The sequence below is a fragment of the Ptychodera flava genome, chromosome 8 (genome assembly GCF_041260155.1).
Source record: "Ptychodera flava strain L36383 chromosome 8, AS_Pfla_20210202, whole genome shotgun sequence".
NCBI lineage: Eukaryota > Metazoa > Hemichordata > Enteropneusta > Ptychoderidae > Ptychodera > Ptychodera flava.
The window spans coordinates 27,039,250-27,059,547 of NC_091935.1; the positions used below are offsets into that span (position 1 = coordinate 27,039,250).

The window sequence follows — 20,298 nt, forward strand, 5'->3', positions numbered from 1 at the left end:
CCAAGACGCAGCTCAAACTCTCTGAATCATCAATTTCAATGGCAACGAACGTAAAGGTGGTCGTCATAGCGCTTGATCGGTTCATACACATTAACATTTGTATGAATAGTCAGATATCGTGGAGGTCGTTGACTCATCCTGGGCATGCCGCAATAATTCACCGTATTCATACAAACACTGTAATTTGTTGTCCAGTACAGCTGCTGAAAACATGGGTACAATAATGAAGTGTTTTACATAATATGCCGTGGAACAGTGCCATCACATTGAAATTACGAGCCTTAATTGGTGTATTGAATCTATAATTGACGGTGTTAATCTGTTTTTTGATAATGTAGTCTATTGTGTTGTATTTTCATGCTAATTTCATTTTTCTAGGTCTTGAACAACAGTCTGTAACTGAAATGGGTTACTATTTTTGTGTGTACAAGTTATTTGTAAAATCGTCAGACCCTCAGTGTCTGAATTGAAAAATAAATGTCTTCCCAATACAGTGATGATTTGCTGTGACCCAGCTGTAGTACCATAAGTGCACTTTAGGTTTTAGAGATCATACATGAAAGTTTTATAAAAATCAGAAGGCTGACTGAAAGGTGTATAAAGAGTGTTTTTAACTCCCTGGTGCTCTGCAAACTTCTGTACATTTCATTGTACATTTCAATGACAACTGGTACAAACTAGATCCAAAACGATCTGGAGCTGGAGAGATACAGAAATATTGAATAATAGATTTTTAGAAGTTAATTGTCTTGATCTGAAATAATACATGTGCCCATATACTGCAAAGATCTACGCTATATCAATTAAATGAAAACTGATAGCGTTTGATCTGAAAAAGTGTTTAAAACAAACAAAATTGTACTACTCGTGTGCATAAAAGTATAAGTTTGAATATGAAATGCATAGAGCAGTACATAATACATATTTTTCAACATGATGAATACTAAAGCCAGTTTCACACTTCTTATGAGAAAATATGAAATATGACGCTGAAACAAAAATTGTGTCTGAAATTATTTGTTGCACAAAAATGTATCAGAGTATTATTCTGTGTATCAAAATAATTCTGAGAAGATCATGGCGTGCGATGTTCTCCACTGCCTTCAAGCTCAGAAGGATGACCAATTTCCGTAACGATAGATAATTTGCATATTTCCTTTGTTTTCAAAATATATTCTTTTGTTCGATTATTAACATATGAATAGGCTGCTGAAAAACAAAGGGGTAGCCCTCCCCTCAAAATCCTTTGGTGGAAAACCCTGAGCCTTAAGAAGGAAAGGTAGAGATGTTATAATAAGATATAAGTTTCATCCACATGGCCAGTTCAGTTGCCGTGTGAATCTGTGTACACAAAACAAAACAGAAGCCATTGATGAAGTTTTTGAAAGGCTGACAGAAATGAACATGATTGACTGTTTTGCAGCAGATCTTTTCAGAGCTATCATCATTTTAAATATGTCAACCATGCCCGGCTATTCACATTTACATTTTTATACATAAACTTTTATTCCGAGTTTACCCAGAAATCTTTTGTGTGCATATAAATGGTGTTCCGGCCATAAGGTTCAATGTACTCATATTGTTATACCTGTGCTATTTTCAAACGGTGAGTATGTGGCCGTTAAATATCAGTGAAGTGGCCAGGTCATGACCTCTGAGTGTGATAACCCCTAAAAGCTATAGACAATGTTCTTTTGTTTGGTAAAAACAGTATCATATGCATCGGACAATCATGATAAGGCTGGGATTTGATGAAGCCATTCAATTTCTCAACCAGGAATATTTTCGTGGATTTGATTTGTTGTATGGCTGTAAAAAACAAAGGATTGTTGCTGTGTTATTGACCCTTGAGGGTCTATGGTCATATACATCTTGGCATTTGTTGGAAGTGTACATTCATTTTCTGATGTGAGCACTTCAAAAAGAGCAGGCCAGTTTCAGGAGTTGTGTATCGCTCGCTGGTCATGAATTTGAAAAGAAGAAATTAAAGTATTGTGTAAGGAAACAAAGATGTATTGAAATTCAAAGTGAAACGAAACACCCTACTATTTGTAAGTCACTTAAGACACATAGATCTTTGTACATTGTGAATGGACATCTACACTTTGCATCATGGGGTTTGAGCAGGTCAGATTTATTCAAAGCTTTGCCTTATTACGCTCAGTTTGTGGATTAAACCTTATCAAGGTAGAGATTAGCTGCCTGCTGGTTTTGTTTGACCAGACTTCACCGACAATCGGTCTGCTCATGTCACTTGGAAGCTTTGTATCTGGTTCTGACTGATCCCCCGAAGAAAGGGTCATCGCAGGTCCATCATGATTGTTTCCACGGTAATCCGTCCGTTTCCAAAACATCCATTTGTGGAATTAATCTCTTAAGTATAAACACACACAGCATTGTAGGCTTGTAACTGTGGTTTCCAAGCTAGTTGGGAAACATCCTACGAGAATGAATTAACAAAAAATGTTGTTTTGATTTAAAACATTGACAGGAAAAGTGGTTTGAAATGTACACTCTGCAGTGTCTGCTTTCAGCGACTATTCAACCAATAGAAGCATACCATACATACATCATGTACTATTTCAGTGACGAGACCACTTCACCCGTTGATTACCTTCAGGTCACTCTGGGGAGTGTTCTTGAACTCGTACAGGGCGTCTCCGTTTCACCCAAGATCTTGCCCAAAGGGCAAATACAACACAAGTTTCTGCTTCAGTAAACATATGCCCAGCTGTCTCTGGCAAGGTCAAGTGTCCTCTCAAAAGGTTTTCTCAGGGATTGTTATGGGACAAATGCAGATTTGGCTTTGCCAGCACTGTAGAAACTACTGATAAAAATAATAGCAAGGACCACCATGGCACCTGTAATCAAACACCACATCATGAATTCATCCATGTACTACATGTACATCTAGGTTGACATGCTTGAGTTAGGTTCTCATCTGAGGTGAGACCAGAGTGATGAAAGCTATCTTGTAACTTTCACGTCATAAAGGAGAAGGGAACAATGCTCCGTGTCATTTATACGTCTTGACATGTAAAACTCCATACTTTTTTGTATGAAAATGCTGAGGACTGTTAACTACTCTAGGTCGATTTTGAATTTCTCGAAGGTTCCTTTTAATCATCATCCGGTCTATTCATGGCTTTATCGCCATATAACATGTCTCCCTAACCCTACGTGTGGGTGTATGTCCTACACATTCGCATGCAGCATTTCGCAAAACAGCTGCCGACCAATCAGAATTAGTGACACAACCAGCACTGTTTTGGTTGATTCGCCGACGCAAACAGGAATCGCAACTTCTTGTATTAAAGAAAGGCATCACTGCCATTTACAATTGAGTTTCCTGCCTTCCTTTGATTATCAATCAAACCTTTCGATTGAAAAAAAAAATTGCCAGCTAAAGGCCGCTTAAAAGTCGGGGCTGAGCGCTCATGGCGAGTCGCACTGATGTAGCCATCTTGAACTGTAAAGCACAGCAGAGAGGAGTTACACAATTGGCTACTCACAGGCCATTAACAACTGGCCAATGGTGCTTATCAATCACACAATTGTAGACTCTTTCCCCATTGATGTTTTTAGGGAGGGTCCCTGCAATCAAACAAACTGCTTGTCTTGCTACGATTTCTTCTACTAGTCATCCCAATATTGATATTTATGTAATTATATGTATTAGTTTTCTACTGAGTCAAAGAGAAATTATTGGGAGTCCCCGGTCCCAGGAGAACCAGACCTTGCCTTGGGGTCTGTAGTTTCTGGAAATGGTTGTCCTACGGGACTTCCATTTATTCAAAATTGTCATGGAATGAAACCGCAGTGTATAGCTGCTGAAATGGGTCTGTTTGAAGTAAGCTGGTTTGCAGACTTTTTCAAACAACATTCAGTGATTCTGTCTAAATCTGCTGAAATTGAATAACAATGATAAATTCATCATCAGCTATAATTATTTAATGCCATATCTTCCCTTGCTATTCAGTGTGACAAAAAAAATATATGGAAGATGGTGTACCTTTTTGTGCTGTGTTTATTTGGTTTGACAGTTTTATTAGCTTATATATATGAAAAGAAAATTTATTAGCTTGTGGTTTGGTTTCATACAACCTTTTGGCTTTACAGTGCTTCATGTACTGTTACTGTGTTGCCTGGCAAAGTGCATGAAAATAATAAACTTCATGAGAGGTTATGCTAGAATATGATATTCATTTGTTTGTTTTTTATATTTAGAAATAGTACTAATATAATTTAAATTTTGCCCTGTGGCTGGGGTAGAAGCAGACTACCAGAAGTGTTCATGGGACTACTAATTGTCAGAAGTGGTTGTCCACTGAGACTACTGAGTAAAAAAAATGTAATATCGAGCCTTGAAGTGACACGTCGGATGGGCGTAGACAGCACTACTTTTTATGTCGTCATACAACCATCTAATTCTGTGATTTAGTCTCCATCAGGCTCCACTAGATTTATTCATTTTCGATATATGTTACTTTCTAAATAATTTTATGGTGAAAAATTATCAACCGGGATGTTTTTCAGTGACAGTTCATTGCCCCTACCCCAGATTGATTTCTAATCAGAAAACAAAACCCTGCCATAAATTACATCCTGTTTCATTTGCATGTACATCAGTTATACAAAGAGAGAGAGCGTGTCTTGATCGTGACTCATTCTCAATGTACTATCATTTGTTTTCATATTGACAGCAATTTTTGATGAGGAAATTGACTATAAAATTGCAGAATGGAATGCAAAACTTCCTTCAAACCCACAATTTGTGGTTGGAGAGAGATTATTCTTGTTAATTCTTCAAATTATGCTGATCTATTTCCAACTCCAAAAATGGAGGTTTTATAAGCAGCCAGCTCCATGTTACAACATTTTTTGGTTGTCAGCATGATCACGAGATTCTGGTCTCTACAGGTTTCCACGCAGCCAACGAACAATGCACTTTTAAAGGGGTCCTTACTATGATAAGATATATTGTGCATGACAAGTAATGTGAACTGACTAATTTTAAGTCAAGAGGGTAATTAAGTAGCTGTTCATAATTTGCCCTCCCACTAAAAAATTTCCCACTTACCCTCCCGCACTCAAACTTTATTTCACCCGCTCCCCACTTATTTTTGCCTGTTTCCCCTCCCCACTGTGAATTTTTGAAGCTCCCCTGCCCTATGGCGAAAAAACTTGCCGATTTCCCCTGCCCTGGAAAAAATTCCCCTCAAAATTTTGTCATTCCATTTCCCCTGCAGACATGAAAAGTTATAAGTACTTGCCCTGTGTCCCCATCCCCGGAAACACCATGGCTCAACTTGCCCTTTCCCCTTTTTAAAAATAGTTTTCCCTCTCCTTGTTTTTCGCCAAGCCCTGTCCCCAGAACAGTCAACCGATATCTGCCCTGCCCTACAAAAAAACCCCTAAAATTTGCTCCCCTGCCACTTAAAAACATGTCCCCTGCCCGAGCAAAATTAAAATTTCCCCTGCCCTCAAAAATTGCTCCTGGAACAGCTTTTTCGATGAATAGCTCCGTTGGCTGCACCTGTCTCTACCCGTTTCCACTCTGATAACCCCTATTTCCTTGTAAGCAGGTCCACTATTAGCATTGATAACAAGGATTTTGGGCCAAACCATGGCAGTGAAAGGGTAAGGGTAAATCCATTATAAATATTTTCTCGATGCATGCACGTACCTGTACATGTACTGCCATTATTCACATTAAAAATTAATAGCCGGCATCAGTTACTTAATTGGACTTTGAAATGGAGGCCATTTCAATTTTCTACATGGGAGTCGGCGATTAGTATCATGTGCACACACCCTAGATAAAATAAATAATTGTTTTATTAAATGAGTTCTGAAAGCCTTACATAAGTGTGTAACACATCAAGCTCTCAGGTTAAATCAAACATGAGAAAGAAATACTGGTAATTGCTAGAATAATCTCTTGGAACCATCACTGTTATCTGTTTGCATTGTAAAATGCTAATAAGATGTTCGAGCAATAAATGAAAAACAGTGTTGTAGGTATTCGGTCATTTGGTCCACTATTACTTTGTACGCGATTCTACAGTAATAATGTCATCGCAAAATAAAATTTAGTTAATCATGAAATGATGAAATATTTGAATAAGACATACATGGGATAAATCTATATTTTATGTTTAATTGATAGGAAAGGTCACTAATTTAATATGTTAAAATTTATTTTTGAAGTGATGCATCTTTAAGTGTTCTAACTGTTAATGTAACAATTTGATCTGAAATTCAAGACAATGGTGAATTGTGATTTGGTATTCATTTATGGCCGTAGGGCGGTGATTTGTATGGCACTGTTTTTTGCCTGTGTGGAAACACACTCCAGTTCCCTGGATGGTACTTGAGTCATCTCGTTTGCTACTCATGCATACAGAATGCACACAGTCGGGCGACCCTTTTTCATCTTCGATACAAAATGCACACGTAAGTTTTGCATTGCCTTTTCTTTGGATGCATAGTCTCGGTGTAAAACATTATTGACAGAATCCTTGAATAATGATTGTCTATCATGGTGATTTGAACGATGGGAGCTTGAGTCGGAAAAAATGTCAATTTTCTCATCTAGTAACAATCATGTAAACATCGCTCAACTCAATACTGAGCCCACACTGCTAATCAGGGTCATACTGCACAGCTTAGGTGCTATCATATTATTGCAGAAATTATTTACCGTAAATCATTTATTTTGTGTGATAAGTTTATAATGTACATGGACAGTGTGCACATGTGGAAGAATTTTGTTTGCAGTTTGCTTACTTGCACTCAATATGTTTTTAAAAGAATTTACAAAGTTGGAAAAGGTTTTCATTTTTGACATAATGGCTGTTTTGGTGTATGTTTGCATTTTCCACATTATGTAAATTTCTAATGTTGTTGAAAGTTTCCATCTCTATTCAACACTCTTCAATTTAAAAAAAGAACCAGAATGTCCGTCGGCAACTGTATAGGAATGTGTCTTGTTTCGCACACAGATTGCCAGGGTTGTGGTGTGGGTAAGTGATAGATAGGTACATAAATTTAGGAGTGCATCAGTGTCGTTTGTTTTGGCATACGTGACAGTGGACTCATCATGCCATTTGGATATTTATTCTAGATGCTGACACAAAATGGTACAATCGGTCACTGCATCCATCGAATAGACATAACATCTGCATTCAGTTATGATGATGAGATACTCAGAAAATTTCGTCATCATTTTTAGATTACCTTTCTCCATTTCTGTGTAACAATGTCACAATATGTAACAAGTATGGCTGCACCAATATGTATATAATCAAAACATGTGTACAGCATGAAGTCTCTGTCATAAATTTTGAAAAAAGTGTGACATGCCAAAGTGACAGGGCCATTTCAACTGAAATGTGGCAATTTTATCAACATGGACAATGTACATATTGTCACGTCCATTAGCGACAACACAATGACAGCAAAACTCAGACACTATTGAAATCCCATAGCATTTTCGCAGGAAGTTGGACTTTTCCCAGTTTCCCATGGTATAGATTTGTCAATGTCTGTGCATTTGATATCCTATTTTTGATACCAAAAGTGATGAAAATTTCTTTCGCGACATGAAACTTTGTCTGTCTCAGTTCCATGGTACTATGAAACTAGGACGGGGAGGGGGTCGCAGACACAGAAACCATGATATAACATCGTCAAACGTCGTCCGGCTTGAGAGTTTACTTAGCTTGATAATAGTTAAAATGCTTTTGTAAGATCATTTCATCCGCTTGAAAGATGTCATCCTAGACAAGAAAGGCGACTGACCACTCTGTGTTTGAACATTCTAGATCTTAGAATGGTATTTTCATATAAAAAGTTGTCAAGCTGTGTACACATTATGTGACGTATGATTCAATGTTGGGGAAAAAGTTGTGTTCTGTGAGAAGATCCACATCTGCACTGTATCTGTGTATGATGTTATCATCCTCTGTCTCTGCCAAAATTTGGAAAAACAATTTTCCTGTTTTACAGTGACTGGGGGGCGAACTAGTTGATAAAATACAAATGGAAAAGGTTGAAAACTGTAATTTACAATTAGAGTTGAAAAATTTGCATATTCAGATGTATAGTAACTGGCATGAAATGCAGCTTGTGTATTAATATCAGACATACTCAGCAGATAGCCTCTCAAAATTTCTGATTTTGTGTGATTTTTGCGTTTCTTTTCTTTTATGAAGTCCTTACAACAACATCTACGCCCCCCTGCAGTGAGTGCAAGCCTCCGGAACAGTTGGCAAACAAACAACAATTAGGGAACAAAACAAACAAAGGATTTGTGGAATTTACTTTCTTTTCAAAATTGAAGTGTGTTAATTTATAGTAAATGTCGGGATTGAGTGTACTTCACCCTCCAAGCCGCATCTAAAAATAAACAAATCTAAACTTTAACTGTTGGTCTCTTTTTGTTGAAGAATATCATACAATTCCAAATGCTCCAGATTTTCATTTATTATTACTCGGTTGTTCAAACAGATGCACATGAACTTGCATCCTAACCTGAATATCTTATTTTCTGAAAGTTGACGGTTCAAGTTCACAATGCCCCACAGTCGCTGTTTACGAGAATTGATTTCAAAGAATTTCAGTACACTATTTTTTCCATCCTGAACGCAAATCATCAGATTCTTCTAATGCACATTGCACAAGTAATTTCAATCAAGATTTTTCATTAATCTTTGGAGTGAGGGTATATTTGCAGAATCGTTAAAGCGGCTGTAAATTTCTGAGGTTACAGGATGTCATAATTCAATTTAATGAAATGAAACCAAGCGTAATATTCTCTACTATTTATTGCTTGTGACTTTATTCTGCATGTCTGGTGGACAATTTACCTTAAACATTTCAGCCAAATTTAGCCAAAAATTGCTGACTATGTTTGGGAAAACAACCAAAGCTAGTGTGTCCTAATTTGCGGGAGGTTTGGAGCATCGTCCAAGTCATGGGTTGTTTTGCATGATTTATTGGCGTAGTTGTGCCTGGGGTCACGGGGTCACCCAGTAATCAGACAGCATGGGTGTACGGTTACAAATGCAGGAAGCCGCATCACATGATTATCGCTGTCCAAGTAGACACAATACGGCTGCCCTGTGGAAGTCAACTGCCCAAACCAAGGCATTGGTTACACTGATATGATCTGTTCAAACAGGCATAACAGCTGATTCATACATAAAGCGCCTGGAAACTTGTACTCTGTGTCACGCTCCTCCGGGTGTGGGGGAAAACACTTCTCCAGTTTTCCTTACTCCTGATAAACCGATTGAACACACGGAATTGCTTCAGTTGGCAAGATCATTCCAGTGCTTCACATTTGTCTCCTCTGATTCCTTTATCAGGATTTGGTGTTTTTCCAGGATATCTGTATAATCTTTGCTCTGTGGTCTCGTAGGAAATCAAGCAAGACTACACCCAAAGTGTTTCGTTCAGGTAAGTTCACATCAGTTCAGGCTTAAGTTTCATCATAACGCCGTGTACAGTGTTAGCTATGTTTTTCCCAGATGAGATGTTCCTATATCGTAATCATAGCAATATCAGAACCTTGAGATATCTGAGTATCTCCAGGATGGACAGTGCACTACTGCAGACAATTCACGTAATTTGTCTAATTTGTCTCAAGGCACATGTTGAATCACATCTGGCTAGACAGTTACATATACACGTGTTGTGAAAGCATACTGACAGCCGCACGTAGACTTTTATCCCAGTTTCCTCCTTTGAATTCATGTGAGATTTGTCTTTACCAGAGAAAACTGAATTGAAAAGATTTTCAGTGGCAGCTCTTCCTAGATGGCACCACAGCGTGCATGGCAAAAAGAATACTGATATATTGCACGGACTTTCTCTAATTTTCCCCATTGACAGTTTGTCCTTCTCGGAGGAAACTATAAAATTGAAGATTTTCAGCGGTTACTTTCTCTTTGTGTTCTTTCACTGAGGCTTTTACGATAATTTTGTTGAAGATGGTGGGAAGTTTCCGGTCTTTGTGTTTCTTATCGGTCGGAAAAAAATTTCCAACTTTCATTTCCAATCCCATTTGAAAGTGACATGAATTGGAAAGTCTTTCCTGTTGAGAGAGTTAATGTTCACGTACGGCATTGTCTGTATTGTTGTGTCAGGAATGATGTGTTTTCTCTTACTAACGTGATTTGGTTCCTTCCCACAAAAAGATTGCATGCGAAAGCTTCCTTCTCAATTTCAAAGAAATTAAAAGACAATCTTCTCCTGAGTTTGATGTTTTTAGTATTTTCAGTATTGATTTTATAAATTTCGTGAACGTTGAATACCCGAGTACCATTTCTATTGCATGATTGGGGCGGTCTTTCCCAAGGTTTAAGATACACACACGTACTACCCTCGTCATTTGAAATATGGCGTGTGCAAGGGCATGGTTGCAAAGTATTGCATAAACAGGTCATGAAAGCCGGTTTACACTGGCCCAGAATTGATGGGTTGGACCAACTGCAAGTATGTAGGTTATGTATATCAATCACTGCTTCTCTTCAAACATATTTACCAGCTTTTTAGAGAAAACCTTGCAGGCATATTTCAGTGTTGCGGCATGTACAAATCAATTGGATCAGACAGTACAGCATATCTCGATCACAGTGAGAGTTTTGGTATCAATCCATCAGATTTCTTAAACTTGTAATATCTTTTTTGTCACAGCAAACACCTTTTTAGCTCCCATAGCCATATGTATATATGGCAATGGAAGCTATTCTTATGGGCTAGGAAAATGTCTGTATGTCTGTATGTCTGTGTGTCTGTATGTCTGTATGTCTGTCCGTCAACATCAAAACTCCAAAACCGCTGTACATTTCATCTTGATATTTGGTGTGTACATGGATGATGGGCTGTAGATGAGATTTTGTTCAAATGAAGTTGTCATTGCCAAAAATATGCAAATTAAGTGAAAAAATGTAAAAACAGTCAAAATTGAAAAAACTCAATAACCACTGAGCAGATTACATGAAAAATTAGCATGTAACTACTTTGGGCTGACATGAAATGATTGTGCACATCTTGGGTCAGTATCTTGGACTTGCTATTTTTCATGAATTTTTTTGTAATTTTCTCCCATTTTTGGTCAAAAAATCTCCTGCTCTGAAACCACAAGTCCGATTGATTTGAAACTTGGTATGGAAGTGCATAGGAGTGACCTTTCCCAAATTTGGGCAAATCGTGGTGAAATTTGCATATTTAAATAGTTTACACGTCCTAGACTCCCATGTATAAGGCAGATCTCCATAGACTCCCATGTATAAGGCCACGAAAAATAAAAATTTAGTTTCTCATCGTATTCATATTGCAAAAAGGATGCAGTGACACAATTTTTAGTCCCCACGGATGAAGTCCAGTGAGCTTATAGATTGGGTCATGTCCGTCTGTTCGTCCATCCGTGAGTCCATCTGTTCACGCAGATATCTTGGATATTTTGACAAAATGTAATGTGGCCTTGATGACCTTGATCTCAAATATACATTTTGTCCATAACTCAGTAACCACAAGTGCTACCACCCTTCATATATGGTATGATGGGACAGCTTGTGACGCCACATATTGTACCTCATTAATTATGCACATATCTAATTTTGAGCGAGCCAATAGAGCTAGAGGTCTGATTTTTGGTATATAGGGATAACTTAGCAAAACAATTTTTTTGACAAAATGTCACATGACCTTGGTGACCTTTGACCTCAAATATACATATTTGTCCATAAATCAGTAACCACAAGTGCTACAGCCTTCATGTATAGTATGATGGGACACCTTATGACGCCACATATTGTACCTCATTAATTATGTGCATATCTAATTTTGAGCGAGCCAATGGAGCTAGAGGTCTGATTTTTGGTATATAGGGATAACTTAGCAAAACAATTTTTTTGACAAAATGTCACGTGACCTCGGTGACCTTTGACCTCAAATATACATATTTGTCCATAACTCAGTAACCACAAGTGCTACAGCCTTCATGTATGGTATGATGGGACACCTTATGACGCCACATATTGTACCTCATTAATTATGCACATATCTAATTTTGAGCGAGCCAATAGAGCTAGAGGTCTGATTTTTGGTATATAGGGATAACTTAGCAATACAATTTTTTTGACAAAATGTCACGTGACCTCGGTGACCTTTGACCTCAAATATACATATTTGTCCATAACTCAGTAACAACAAGTGCTACAGCCTTCATGTATGGTATGATGGGACACCTTATGACGCCACATATTGTACCTCATTAATTATGCACATATCTAATTTTGAGCGAGCCAATAGAGCTAGAGGTCTGATTTTTGGTATATAGGGATAACTTAGCAATACAATTTTTTTGACAAAATGTCACGTGACCTCGGTGACCTTTGACCTCAAATATACATATTTTTCCATAACTCAGTAACCACAAGTGCTACAGCCTTCATGTATGGTATGATGGGACACCTTATGATGCCACATATTGTACCTCATTAATTATGTGCATATCTAATTTCGAGCGAGCCAATAGAGCTAGAGGTCTGATTTTTGGTATATAGGGATAACTTAGCAATACAATTTTTTTGACAAAATGTCACGTGACCTCGGTGACCTTTGATCTCAAATATACATATTTGTCCATAACTCAGTAACCACAAGTGCTACAGCCTTCATGTATGGTATGATGGGACACCTTATGACGCCACATATTGTACCTCATTAATTATGCACATATCTATTTTGAGCGAGCCAATAGAGCTAGAGGTCTGATTTTTGGTATATAGGGATAATTAGCAAAACAATTTTTTTGACAAAATGTCACGTGACCTCGGTGACCTTTGACCTCAAATATACATATTTTTCCATAACTCAGTAACCACAAGTGCCTACCCTTCATGTTTGGTATGATTGGACACCTTATGACGCCACATACTGTACCTCAATAATTATGCGCATATCTCATTCTGAGCGAGCCAATAGAGCTGGATGTCTGATTTTTGGTATATAGGGATAACTATAGGAGAGAAATTTTTTGACAAAATGTCATGTGACCTCGATGACCTTTTACCTAAATATATGTTTATGTCAATAAATAAGTAACCACAAGTGCTATGTCCTTTGTATTTAGTAGGATGGGAGACCTTATGACAACACACGCTTTCCCTCATTAATTATGTACACATCTAATTCTCGGCAAGCGAATAGAGCTAGAGATCTGATTTTTTGGCATATAGGGATTAATTAGCAATATAATTTTTTTTTTTCAAAATGTCAGGTGACCTCGATGACCTTTGACCTTGATTATACATATATATGCATATTTCAGTAACCACAAGTTCTATACCCTCCAATTTTGATAGGATATTAGACCTTAAGATGTCACATCTTGTACCTCATTTATAATGCGCATATGTATTTCTTGGCTGGCCAATACTGCTAGAGGTCTGATCTTTTTTCCCAATTTAGAACCATAACTTAGACATGCCTCATGTGTTTCAAATTGGGAACAACAACATAGACCTTAGTGCCCATAGATCTCAACATATACACCCCAGTGATACTTCTTAATGACCACATTTTCCTGCCCCATCAAGACTAATACTCCTATTACAAGTGGGGACTATGTCATTGTAAATGACTTGTTGAGTTAATGGTTGTATCACAGTATTCGATATATCTAATTCTGTATTTTTTCCATTTTATATTCTGAATAATTACATTAAACATATTTCACTGTCTCCAGTACATTTCATTTAAGTATTTTCACTTCATGCACTTTATCCCTTTCACACATGTTCAAATATCTGACCAGAGAACAAACACTAAATAGTCCAGGATGGGAGCTACAGTGTCATTGACGCTATTTTTTTACCCTCTGGTCTCAAAGTTTTGATCTGTCCATAAGAAAATCATCCCATATGTTTGTTATACTAAGGCTTAATATAACGGACATTTCAGACTGAGGAATTAAGCTGCAAATCCGTTTCTTGTTGTCTTGGTTACAAGGTTGGCAACACCAGTGAAAACTTGTCATGAAAAGAACAGAATGTCTTTCCTAAGATAAGGAAAATGTGTAAAGAAATGCATATAAGTATTAAAAAGAATTTTTTCTTACAGTTGGTCAGTGACTGTCATAAAAGGCAGTTGAGCTACAGTATCTTCAATATGTAAACTACATCTCTTGCATGAAATCATCGCCTAGCAACCTCCCATGACTGCTAATTGGTCAGTTTTTCTCACTGAATTTCATGTTGCCTGTCAAACATCTTGCTTAGTTACACATCACCAGGTGTACTAGTACTACTACTATGAAAACGTACATTGTATCTGCCAATCAGAGCCAAACTCTAGCGCGAGTGAAGCTATTATCGACTGTTTTGCTCCCTCATTTTCAAATTGGCGTAGGTTTCTTGACAGTATTAGCATGTTAGTAACAGTGGCAACACCGTGATCATAAAACGATAATATCTTGCCCTTTTGTCTAGGGAAATTCGGATATGAAGCAGCTGTAAATGTGATGTTTCGGTTCTGATGGAGGTTTCTGGTTAAATCTAATGATGTCACATTTCATTTCACTCACTCAGCGATCGCTAATGACCAAATCTTTCAATCAAGCATGAAGTTTGCCGTTCAGTTAAGTAGTATTCCTCGGCCTACCCATCATCAGCGGGCATCGCAGATATGTGGAAGACACAGGTCACCGCAGTAATGCTGTTCGGAAATTCATCTCAGTGCTCCCTGGCTCATTAACCCAGGAAATATTAGACTAAGAGTGTGTTCATTAGCAAGGAGCAGCAGAGAGATACTGTTTGTTTGAATAATCTGCTTGGCTAGCCAGCTATTCAGGCAAATATGCTTGAGGTCCGCGGGCGTCAAACATCGCTGATGTCTCTTCCTTTGGTTTGTCTAAGGTTGTACACATTCCATCACAGTGTGTGAATAATTCCAAGAACTTTCTCCAAATGAATCTATGTGATTGCAGGAGTTCAGAAAGTCTAACCAGTGCAGTGACAGGAGAGAAGGATACAACATAGCTACATGAAACCGTAGACCTTCGATTTCTCGAGGGTCTATGATGAAACTTAGGCCCCTGTATATCAAAATTACATTTATAGTTTTCACTTGAAACTTAGAATGTAGTTTCAGACTAGAATCTTATTTCAAAACCTTATTCAAGTCAATGATTGTTTCCTTCATCGGTGGTCAGTGACTGCTGTGGGAAAAAATCAAATGAGACGAAAACAAAAAAAACTGATCAGATTTATAACGCGAGGCTTTGAAAATATTTCATAAAACACAAGTGAAAAACTATAAATTTGAGAATAAACTGTCATGTTTATCAGACTGGAAACTTATGGTACAGAAAGTCAGCCGTTTTTGACAAGATACCGTTCAGTTTCCTCCAGTCTCCATGGAAACAAGTGATTAAATGGGTAATTATGCTGCTGTCATTAAATATAAATCATAACCCTTAAAATTTAAACAGATGCCGTTGAGGTTTATCAGGACTTTGTGGCGACATGTTCACTTTCGTTACAGTAAAATGACAGCTTACAGTAGAAATTTCCTGTTTTGAATGCCCCCCTCCCCAGCCATGCACCATGCACCTGGACTCTTGATGGATTTATGGCAGCCATTGTAAGGTAGTGATATAATTGTACACCATAAAACATCCTAATTAGCTCTTTGCTGGTCCAACAGGAAGACTGTGAAAGATGATGTATCATTGGGTCATATAAGTCATTTAGGTGGAGCGGAAGTGTTCAGGGCGTTCGGCTGTTCTCTCTCACCGTTACAAACCAGTGGTACAAGTTTTTGCTAAGATCACATTTAGTTACTACAGTGATCTCCCCAGGATTTTCTGATAGAATGACGGCTAATTTGCATAACAATAAATGTAATTGTTATGGTAATGAGTTTCTATTGTTTACCAAAAATTATAGAGTGGCGGCCACCACTCTATAATAGCTCTGGGGAGAACACTGTACTATAAAGCAACCACAAGTTTTCCTGTTCAAAGTTTGTACTGTGCATGTATGTATACCACAGGCCCTCCATCACATGGGACTGTGTGTATACATATATACTGCATCAAATTCAGTAAATACCCTGGGGGATGGGTGGGTATGTCAGATGTCTGCAGTGTAGCACGTCTTGTAGATTGTACTGAATGCAATCAGATTGAAATCAGTCGTAGGGATTTGCTCATTTTTTGAAGAAAATAAATGTCAAGGACAAAGAAAAAGATACTTCTTTCTGTATCCTTGGCATTAATGTTAGGTTGGTCCTGGTCTATCCAAAGGCAGAGAGATCTTGCCGCCTTGCAGCTTGTTGACATTGACTGTTTATGTGATTGTTAATCCTCTGTTCTCCTTTGAAAGTTGTGTCTAGTTAATCATTTTTTTTCAGAGATATTAAGGTGATAAAAAAAACTCTGGACAGCAATGATAGCCCAAGCACATCTCAACATCTGATTTTAATCACATGGTACTTAATGGCTTGAATTTGAACTTTCACTTCAACCACATTGCAGTGTAGATATCAAATTTCAAAGGGGAGAAATCAAGTTTTCTTTCAAATGTGACACACAGGCACCCGACATGTCACTTCACGATCAGAAGCAACATGTCTACGTGCCTGTGATGTGACATACATGTATGCTGTCAAAAACTGTTTCGCCTGGTTATCATTCATTCACACAAATCCATCCCTGGATGAGTGCAAATTTCATAAACAGATTCATGAACATCATATAATTTATGTCAAAAGACAAAGTCAGCTCAACTGATGAGGAAGTATTTTCTAATAATACTGAGAATTATCAGTCCAGGGTAGAGTAACCATGATCAGTTTATGTTCATCTTGTATGGAAGGTGAAAAGGATTTTGTAAACATAGAAAACCAACACATATGTTTCATCTGTAAAACTAAGAAAGTCATGCCTAATTCTATAAGAAGGTTGTTTCCTAAACTTTTTACAGTTCAACCAGCGAAATTAAAAAAACCCACAAATTTGTACCTCTGTTTAATGCGTATCTGTCATGAAAAACTCTGGTTGGTACAGGGGTAAATACAGGGGTAAATTACTTGAAGAATATATTGTCCATGTAATTCCAGAACTGGACACAGTTAACAGACTTCTATTGTTTGGGGAGGTAGCCTGAAGACATTCTCAAATTAAAATCTTAACAGATCACTTTCTGTGGTACATAATATTCACACTTATAATGAATATTATTATACCATGAAAATAAATACTTTGTTATATCAACAATTAGTTATTGGCAATTACCCCCACCCCCAGACACACACATTTGGACCACCCCTTCTCAAGATCACTGGTCTGTCCCTAACTTAAAATGATATGGGGTATTTTTGTAGCAAACCACATAACTGTTTTTAACAACACACAAATGAAGACCCCTGGTGTTTGGCAATTATAGGTTACTTTTCCCCTTCTCTGACACATAAACATTTGAATGGAGTCTATAGACTCTGAAAGTAAACACTTGGTATGTATTGCCTTTCACAGGGCTCAATGGCAGCTATGAGTCACAGTACCTCTCCAGACCTAGACTTCAAATAAGCAGTGGTATTTGATGGGAATTAGTCTGAGGGGTTGTTTCTCTGCACAGTTTACATACTATAGTCCCAACTTTGCAGTACATTAAAGCTGAAAGCTACTTGATCGGATTTTTAATGTTACATGTATAAGCATCGGTTTTAGTGACATCATCAAAGTTTCATGATAGTTGCTTTGTAACAGTCATTTATAAACAGCAGATCCCAAAATATATCATTACCTTGTTCCCAGGGCATGTCTATTCAGTGTATGGTACAGGAAATCAATATGTGTCTTTTCATAGACACCTTTTTCTCGTGGAAATGATAAACATGGTGTTTCTGAACTATTCTGCAAGATAAAATAGTTTCTGACTTTTTTGTGATGTAGTGATCACGTAACATAGATTACATTGAAGAAAGAATCACCAGTTGTCATTGCAGAAAGGATTGTCAGAAACTACATGTAATGATATTATGACTTGCTCAAAAATGAGTATTTTCCTGTTTTATAAAGGTAAAGTTATTTCACCAGAGTATTTTACACGTAAAGCCAACGCCATAGTGACGAGTAGTGATACTTCCACAGCAGTAAATTATTAAATGCAATTCCCGTAGGACACATCCCAGAAAAAGGTTTTCAATTAGACAGAGATACGTACATGCATACATTATAGATTCTACATACTGGTAAATGTATACATAATAGATTGTGTATACATGTACATACTGTAATACATACGCTTGTACACACACACAGGCACCACATACTTACATTCATGTATAACAGACAGACAGACAGACAGACAGACACAGGCATAGTAATCTCAATAACTCTCTATGCTATACATACATACAACAAATGAGCTAAACCAGGATACCATGGTCCATCATAGTACATGTTGGTTTCATACTACAGGATATCAATACTTGAGTGCAGTTACGGACTTCCTTGAGTTGAAGAGCAGCACTGACAGCTTAAAAATGAGAATGTACAACAACAAGAATTCATGTAAATCATCAAAGAAATCACATAAATATCAAATCTTTGCTCAAACATCAAACACTGCGATTCATACTTCAAGTGGTTTGCGTTGCGTGGTTTGAAAATTGTTTCTCAATTACCGGTAACATCTTTGAAAAACAATCGTTTCCATTTCACTCTTTCATTCCTCAAATAGTGTGGCAACATCTTTCAATATGAACGGAAGTGTATCATCGACAAACCTCAAGTAGTTTAACGTCGTGTGACAATTTGCACTTCCAATAGGACAAACTAGTGTAGATTTATGTTATTTCATTTCAACAGGTTAACTTCAGTGCATACTTAGAACACACATAGCAACCTGTGTTAGATTTCCAATATAAGTTTCACAGCAGTTTTTTCCACCGAGAAGCAGCTGTTACTAAGTTTGTTGTTTCCACCATCATCACAGGCCTTGAGATTGATACTTGAGACATTTTTTCGTGTCCAAGGATGTCGCTGATGACCACTCTGAAGTAGGTCAATAGCAACTGCTTGCACCTTGGCTTTCACAGACGCAGTGACTGCAACGGGCACTTTATCATTACGTATGCCATCGCCAATGCATGTACTGTGGAGTATCATGATGAGAGCTGTATTTTAGCATAACTATCCCGTGTACAGCTGTCGGCTTGTACAGCAGTAGGACCGTATTTGCAAAGGCTTATAAAGCTGCCTCTGCTTGGTGGTCGCAGCACAGACAAGGTAAATACATTTCCCCAAGCTGATGTGTTTGCGATTACTCAGCAGCAGGGCCTCACAGTCTGCCAACATGCCCAGGTCGTGCCTGGTGAACACGATCTTGATTGATAGGCACTTTTGTCGTGCTCCTATGTCAGTTTCATGTTTCCCTCATCGACCTTGGAAGTGAAAATGACCCTACTTGGTGGTTTGGATGCCTGGGGTTAGCTGTGCCAGTGTTGGTAGATTTTTCCATAGTGACACGGATCGATATTTTCTCTGAGTTTGGTATTTCAGAGGAAGCTATCGTAAACAGCACTTTTGTGAACATCTCATGCTCCAGTCTTGGTAGGGAAAGGGACATATTCTTTGATACTGAAAGCTGCCCTCGTCCACACTGGTATTGGAAAAAAGCTGCGACAGTTTTTCCCGGTAAAGCATGCATCTGGCTTTAATTACGCTGTTCTTTTGCTTTGTTTACCTTTCTCAACTAGTCAGGCACTACACCCTCACAACATACCTATCTCCACTCAGACCAATCCCTATATCCATACTTTCCACACTTCAAGATGTGTCTGTGATCTGGCATCTTATGCACATGTCATGTCCTATTGTCGATATTCAGTTTTCTGTTTGGTTCAAAGCAAAAGTTCCATTTTGGCCCAGACTTTTACAGGCCATATTTCAGTACACAGCTAGTTATCTCTACCTTTGTAACAGACTGACGTGCTCTCAACAGTCTGGCCCAGCAAGGCCCACAGGCCATTGCGTCACAAAGCTGGCTTTGCCAGTGTAACTGAGCCTGGCCATGCTGAGCCTATAAAGCTATTGTCAAGGACAGGAGGAGAAGGAATATAGTGTGGCCAATGAGACGCTGTGATAGGATTCAGTGTCATCATACTATACACACTGTGTTGTATCATCATCAGTGTTACCTTTGCAAATACTGTAACAGTATGCAGAAAGTAACACCCAAAGGGAATTCCCGAGATGCATATGACACCTACACATATCAT

The 20,298-nt window shown here is 38.0% G+C and overlaps 1 protein-coding gene across 9 annotated transcripts in view; it reads left to right on the top strand.

Moving 5' to 3' along the window:
• The window catches only part of LOC139138922 (adhesion G protein-coupled receptor L2-like), a 72,994-nt gene that overhangs the window by 3,410 nt on the left and 49,286 nt on the right, over positions 1–20,298 (top strand). For 8 of the 9 annotated variants that reach the window (XM_070707533.1, XM_070707531.1, XM_070707532.1 and 5 more), the window contains exon 2: positions 9,372–9,462. The exons of the other annotated variant lie outside the window; for it this stretch is intronic. The gene's annotated coding sequence lies outside the window, so the exon portion shown is untranslated. The remainder of the gene's footprint in view (positions 1–9,371; positions 9,463–20,298) is intronic. 9 annotated transcript variants of the gene reach the window in all.